General features: G+C 44.2%; 1 pseudogene; it reads right to left on the reverse strand.

The window, feature by feature from the left end:
• Positions 1-4,127: 4,127 nt before the first annotated feature.
• Positions 4,128-4,246, reverse strand: LOC134912776 (5S ribosomal RNA; annotated as a pseudogene).
• Between the last annotated feature and the right edge of the window lie 3,477 nt (positions 4,247-7,723).

The following is a 7,723-nucleotide window of genomic DNA, read 5'->3' on the forward strand; positions in this document are numbered from 1 at the left end:
CCCTGACACTTACTCTCTCTTGTACTCTCTCTCCCTCTTTGTAAAATGGTCGACCTGAGTTTTTTACTTTTTTTGGTGTCGTTTTCTTCGTAAAGTGACGGGGAACCCCAATTAGTGCACCATGTCACCTCGCATGGCTAGCGAAGTGCTGTGCTCGGCACAGGCTACTATTCCCAATTGTAGTCCACGTGGATCTTAAAGTATAAAAAAGTTTTTAAAAAATGAAGGGAGAAAAACTCATGTTGACCTTTTTCCATGTCGACCTAGTACATGTCGACCTAGTGACCATGTCAACCTAATTACGATGTCGATCTAATGCATGTCGACCAATAGTGGTTGACCTAATGACTGTCGATCTAAGTGTGGTCGACCTAATGACTGTATCCCGCTTGCACAGCAGCATTTATTAACAATGTGTGCATGATTAAATGATTAAAAACATAGCTCTTCCAATAAGAACTGTCCTTTGTGCTGTGAGGACTTCCAGGTTTATGACCCAGGATTCCTACTGGGCATGTGTAGCCTTTAGCCAGTGCATGTGCAAGCCGCAGGGGCTCAGAGAGGGTGCCAGCGGTCCGCAGTGAATAGGTATAAATTAGAAATGAGCCATTTGAGCCCGGATCTAAGTCAGGATCGGGTTTTCCCACCTGACTTTGAAACCAGAACGAGGCAAAACGTCATCATCCTCAGTGGCGCACCCAGGGGGGGTTTCCGAGCACCCAGAAACCCCCCTCCACTAAATTTTTTTTTTTTTTTCAGCTGCATGAGTATTATTAATGGCTGTCTAGCGTCCTCTGCAGCCTGCTGTCTTCCTGGTGGCACTTGTAAGTGCAATAAAAGTTTACTTTATTTTAATTATAGTACATATATATCCATGTGCATACATATATACATGTGTATACATACACACACACACACACACATATGATATATATACATGTGTATATATACGTGTACTGTATGTGTATATATATATATATATATATATATATGCATGTCTAATATGCTATGTATATGTGTATATGTATGTGTGTGTATATATATATATATATATATATACATACACACGGTATATATATGGGGTGGTCTTCAGTATGCCGACTGATGGGATCCCGGCGCACAGTATACCGGCGCCGGGATACCGACAGCCGGCATACCGACAATTGTTCTCCCTCGTGGGGGTCCACGACCCCCCTGGAGGGAGAATAAAATAGCGTGGTGCGCATAGCACACCATGATAGTAATAATCTAATTCCCGCTTCTTTAATTTTAGTAGATCTCTAAACGAGTGTAAGTTGTCAACGTCACCACTCGTAGTGCTCAGTTTGTCTTTAAACCGAATGGAATCAGCGTCCCCATCTGAGTAGCTGAAAGTCTCACCCTGTGTGAGATCAATCACAGCCAGTAGTGCATCCAAATCTGTGTCAATATGCGAAGTCATAGTTCCAAATGTACTGCCGTACCAAGACTGATGTTACTCTGTGAAATCCAAAGTGATAACAAACAAATAGTGAACTTTAAAAACACGTTCAACCAGATCAGAGCTGGGTAAAAAGAAGAACGACGGGTGCCTTCCACAGGTTCGTTCAAACAAGCTTGTCTGTAAGCAAACTAAATAGTCCAGCATGTCAGGCGGCACTCCGTTTACAGCTGAAATGACTGATAATGCCGGTGCCCTCCAGGAGGAAACAGGACGGAGCCCTTTCCAAATGTATAGCAACAAACAGGTGTTATTATTATTATTAAAAAGGGAAGCAAAGTGGATTTTTCTTTTAGATACTTTGTCTCCCCGAGGCCTTAATGAACACCAAGGGTTAGCATGCTTCATTTAATCTCATCTGTGGCATAGTTGTTAATTACATCTTGATTATGCTTAATTCTATTATGATATATTTTGGTGGGGAGTTTGTATGTTCTCCATTCTCCCCTATTTTAGGTATTTTTTCTGAGTACGGTCATTTATTAGTTCCAGTAGTATTGGATCGCTGCACATTTCCCATATTGCGGACAAGTGTCCCTAATGTGGCATTGATGCTTCTAATGTATAGTTTATTCATTCTAAAGGAAACTGTTTAGAAATTTTTGCAGCAGGCATTTTGATCCATCATGTGTTACTTTATGTATTTGGTTCTAGCTTTCCTTTTTTTCTTTTTGTTCACTTACAGGTGTTTGATTTCACTGGTTTTAATGTGCTTTAGTTGTTTGTTTATATTTTAGTGAACCTCGTCTGGTTGTCCAATGGTGGGAACTTTGCGGTCAGCGGTTGACCGCGAGTAACCTCACCGCTGACCGCAAAGTTCCCACCATTGGATACAATGTAGCGCCTATGCACTACAATGTATCTCTGCCGTGCGCAGCCTGACTGACAGCTCAGGAGCGCACAGGCAATCAGGAGAGTGCCACGACGTGGCGCTCCCTGATTGGCTGAAGGGACCCTCTGTGACAGGAGTCACGGGGGGTCTCGGCAGTCGGGGAAAGGGGTCCCGTGTGTAAACATGGGACCCCTTTCAGTGCGTGGTTCGGGTTTTTCGGTTTGTTTTTTTGCCAAGTATGTGGATTACAAGCTCAGAAGAGGACCGATCTACACTGGATTTTTGTGAGTATAATTTTATTCACAGGTACCCCATGGATTCTACTTGGAGAAGTGGACCGACCCTCGTTTGAACATAGGTAAGTATGTGTGAATGTAGGTGTGCATGTATGTAATAAAGTTTTACTTTCAAGGTGTGTGAGTTCTGTTTTAATTTGGGTATTTTTTTTGTAGTAGTACTACAGGTACCAGTGGGCCCGTTTTACCCCCGCATGCTGGTACTTGTGGTTCTCCAAGTACCAGCTTGCGGGGAGGCTTGCTGGGACTTGTAGTACTGCTACAAAAAACAATATTCTTTTTTTTACACATGGCTATCAGCCCCCCATCCGCAGCCCTTGGATGGGGGGGACAGCCTCGGGCTTCACCCCTGGCCCTTGGGTGGCTGGAGTGGGGGGACCCCTTGATTTAAGGGGTCCCCACTCCTCCAGGGTACCCCGGCCAGGGGTGACTAGTTAGTGATTTAATGCCAGGGCCGCAGGGACCTATATAAAAGTGTCCCCCGGCTGTGGCATTATCTCTCTGACTAGTGGAGCCCGGTGCTGGTGTTAAAAATACGGGGTACCCCTACGCTTTTTGTCCCCCGTATTTTTAGCACCAGGACAAGGCGCAGAGCCCGGTGCTGGTTGTTCAAATATGTGGGAACCCCTGTCAATTTCCCCCCCATATTTTTGCAACCAGGACCGGCTCAAAGAGCCTGAGGCTGGTTTGGCTTAGGAGGAGGGACCCCACGCAATTTTTTTTTTTTAAATTTTAACACTTTAATTTTTTTTTAAGGTGCACAATGAAGCCCTGCACGTATCTCACAGATCCGGACGGGATTCCTTGTGTTTTGTCAGGCAGTGTTTTACTCATCACTCCCGTAAAACACTGCCTGACATTACGAATCACATCGACATCGGAAAAGACGAATGTTGCAAACTCGGCAGATTAGTAAATGACCGTATAAGGATTCAAAAAGTTGCAGTAAAATGCACCCGATACCATTCGAGTTCAAACACCCTTAAAAACGGCAAAAACACGAATATTAGTAAATATAGCCCCTAGATGGGCCAGGTGTTTGTGCAGCACACTTGTTTGGCTTAGCCTAGTCATACAGCTACGACAGTGCAACCTTTTGGCCTAAAAACAATATTGTGAGGTGTTCAGAATAGAATGGAAATGAATGTTATTGAGGTTAATAATACCGTAGGATCAAAATTACCTCCAAATTCTGTGATTTTAGCTGTTTTTATGTTTTTTTCAAAAATCATCCAGATCCAAAACCAAGACACGAAAGGGTGGTTTTGGCAAAACTAATCCAGATCCAAAACACGAGCATAGAACCAAAACCAAAACACAAACATCTCTAATGGGAACATAAGAGTTTAGTAGAGAATGGAATTAAACCAAGAGCCACAATTTCACAAAAAGAATATCATCTCTCATAAAGTATTCCCTGATGGGAACCATCACAGTGAATATAAAAAAGTATGATCAAGTAAATTCACAAGATATTAGTGTTAAAGATGTGGATCTTTTCCTTCTGCTTTTCAGCATTTACTTACAGCACCTGGTATTCCTAGATGGTCCCCCAAACTAGTACTTACCAGGCCCACCCATTATTAGCTTCCAAGATCGGATGAGATTGGGCGTATCCTGCGGGGTATAGCAGTAATTTAGCTGAATGAGTGAGTACTTATTCCACGGAAAAAGAGAGTGCTTCTGCTTTCCAAAAAATCCCTGTGCAAAATATGACCCTGCAACAGGGTATATAATTAACAGTGATGTGCACCGGACATTTTTCGGATTTTGTGTTTTGGTTTTGGATTCGATTCCGCGGCCATGTTTTGGATTCGGACGCGTTTTGGCAAAACCTCCCTGAAATTTTTTTGTCGTATTCGGGTGTGTTTTGGATTCGGGAGTTTTTTTACAAAAACCCCTCAAAAACAGCTTAAATCATAGAATTTGGGGGTCATTTTGATCCCATAGTATTATTAACCTCAATAACCATAATTTCCACTCATTTCCAGTCTTTTCTGAACACCTCACACATCACAATATTATTTTTAGTCCTAAAATTTGCACCGAGGTCGCTGGATGACTAAGCTAAGCGACCCAAGTGGCCGACATAAACACCTGGCCCATCTAGGAGTGGCACTGCAGTGTCAGACAGGATGGCACTTCAAAAAAAATAGTCCCCAAACAGCACATGAAGCAAAGAAAAAAAGAGAGGCACAATGAGGTAGCTGTGTGACTAAGCTAAGCGACCCAAGTGGCCGACATAAACACCTGGCCCATCTAGGAGTGGCACTGCAGTGTCAGACAGGATGGCACTTCAAAAAAATAGTCACCAAACAGCACATGATGCAAAGAAAAAAAGAGGCGCAATGAGGTAGCTGTGTGACTAAGCTAAGCGACCCAAGTGGCCGACACAAACACCTGGCCCATCTAGGAGTGGCACTGCAGTGTCAGACAGGATGGCACTTCAAAAAAAATAGTCCCCAAACAGCACATGATGCAAAGAAAAAAAGAGGCGCAATGAGGTAGCTGTGTGACTAAGCTAAGCGACCCAAGTGGCCGACACAAACACCTGGCCCATCTAGGAGTGGCACTGCAGTGTCAGACAGGATGGCACTTCAAAAAAATAGTCTCCAAACAGCACATGATGCAAAGAAAAAATGAGGCGCAATGAGGTAGCTGTGTGACTAATCTAAGCGACCCAAGTGGCCGACACAAACACCTGGCCCATCTAGGAGTGGCACTGCAGTGTCAGACAGGATGGCACTTCAAAAAAATAGTCCCCAAACAGCACATGATGCAAAGAAAAAAAAAGGCGCAATGAGGTAGCTGTGTGACTAAGCTAAACTACCCAAGTGGCCGACACAAACACCTGGCCCATCTAGGAGTGGCACTGCAGTGTCAGACAGGATGGCACTTCAAAAAAATAGTCCCCAAACAGCACATGAAGCAAAGAAAAAAAGAGGCGCAATGAGGTAGCTGTATGACTAAGCTAAGCGACCCAAGTGGCCGACACAAACACCTGGCCCATCTAGGAGTGGCACTGCAGTGTCAGACAGGGTGGCACTTCAAAAAAATAGTCCCCAAACAGCACATGAAGCAAAGAAAAAAAGAGGCGCAATGAGGTAGCTGTGTGACTAAGCTAAGCGACCCAAGTGGCCGACACAAACACCAGGCCCATCAAGGAGTGGCACTGCAGTGTCAGACAGGATGGCACTTCAAAAAAAATAGTCCCCAAACAGCACATGATGCAAAGAAAAAAAAGGCGCAATGAGGTAGCTGTGTGACTAAGCTAAGCGACCCAAGTGGCCGACACAAACACCTGGCCCATCTAGGAGTGGCACTGCAGTGTCAGACAGGATGGCACTTCAAAAAAATAGTCCCCAAACAGCACATGACGCAAAGAAAAAAAGAGGCGCAATGAGGTAGCTGTGTGACTAAGCTAAGCGACCCAAGTGGCCGACACAAACACCTGGCCCATCTAGGAGTGGCACTGCAGTGTCAGACAGGATGACACTTCAAAAAAACAGTCCCCAAACAGCACATGAAGCAAAGAAAAAAAGAGGCGCAATGAGGTAGCTGTGTGACTAAGCTAAGCGACCCAAGTGGCCGACACAAACACCTGGCCCATCTAGGAGTGGCACTGCAGTTTTCTAGCGAGAGGATGAGTGCTTCCATTCTCATGTGAAGCTGAACCACTAGCCATGAACATAGGCCTGGACCTCAGCCGTTCCTTGCCACTCCGTGTCGTAAATGGCATATTGGCAAGTTTACGCTTCTCCTCAGACGCTTCTCCTCAGATTTTTGGGTCATTTTACTGAACTTTTGTGTTTTGGATTTTACATGCTCTCTACTATGACATTGGGCATCGGCCTTGGCAGACGACGTTGATGGCATTTCATCGTCTCGGCCATGAGGTGGAAGTGGATCTTGATCTTTCCCTATTTTACCTTCCACATTTTTGTTCTCCATTTTTTAATGTGTGGAATTATATGCCTGTATCCTTAGCAATGGCCTAGTACTATATATACTGCGCACAACTGAAATGCACCATAGGTATGGATGGATAGTATACTTGACGACACAGAGGTAGGTAGAGCAGTGGCCTACTGTACCATACTGCTATATATTATATACTGGTGGTCAGCAAACTGTTCAAAACTGAAATGCACCACAGGTATGGATAGATAGTATACTTGACGACACAGAGGTAGGTAGAGCAGTGGCCTACTGTACCGTACTGCTATATATTATATACTGGTGGTCAGCAAACTGTGCAAAACTGAAATGCACCACAGGTATGGATGGATAGTATACTTGACGACACAGAGGTAGGTAGAGCAGTTGCCTACTGTACCGTTCTGCTATATATTATATACTGGTGGTCAGCAAACTGTGCAAAACTGAAATGCACCACAGGTATGGATGGATAGTATACTTGACGACACAAACGTAGGTAGAGCAGTGGGCTACTGTACCGTACTGCTGTATATTATATACTGTTGGTCAGCAAACTGTGCAAAACTGAAATGCACCACAGGTATGGATGGATAGTATACTTGACGACACAGAGGTAGGTAGAGCAGTGGCCGACTGTACCGTACTGCTATATATTATATACTGGTGGTCAGCAAACTGTGCAAAACTGAAATGCACCACAGGTATGGATGGATAGTATACTTGACGACACAAAAGTAGGTAAAGCAGTGGCCTACTGTACCGTACTGCTATATATTATATACTGTTGGTCAGCAAACTGTGCAAAACTGAAATGCACCACAGGTATGGATGGATAGTATACTTGACGACACAGAGGTAGGTAGAGCAGTGACCTTCTGTACCGTACTCCTATATATTATATACTGGTGGTCAGCAAAATTATGCACTGTACTCCTACTATATACTACAATGCAGCACAGATATGGAGCATTTTTCAAGCAGAGAACGTATAATACTGGTGGTCTCTGGTCAGCAAAACTCTGCACTATACTCCTCCTTTATAATACTGCTGGTCCCCAGTACCCACAATAAAGCAGTGTGAGCACAGATATATGCAGCACACTGAGCACAGATATGGAGCGTTTTTCAGGCAGACAACGTATACTGGTGGTCACTGGTCAGCAAAACTCTGCACTG

This window comes from Pseudophryne corroboree, chromosome 4 (genome assembly GCF_028390025.1).
Source record: "Pseudophryne corroboree isolate aPseCor3 chromosome 4, aPseCor3.hap2, whole genome shotgun sequence".
Taxonomy (NCBI): domain Eukaryota; kingdom Metazoa; phylum Chordata; class Amphibia; order Anura; family Myobatrachidae; genus Pseudophryne; species Pseudophryne corroboree.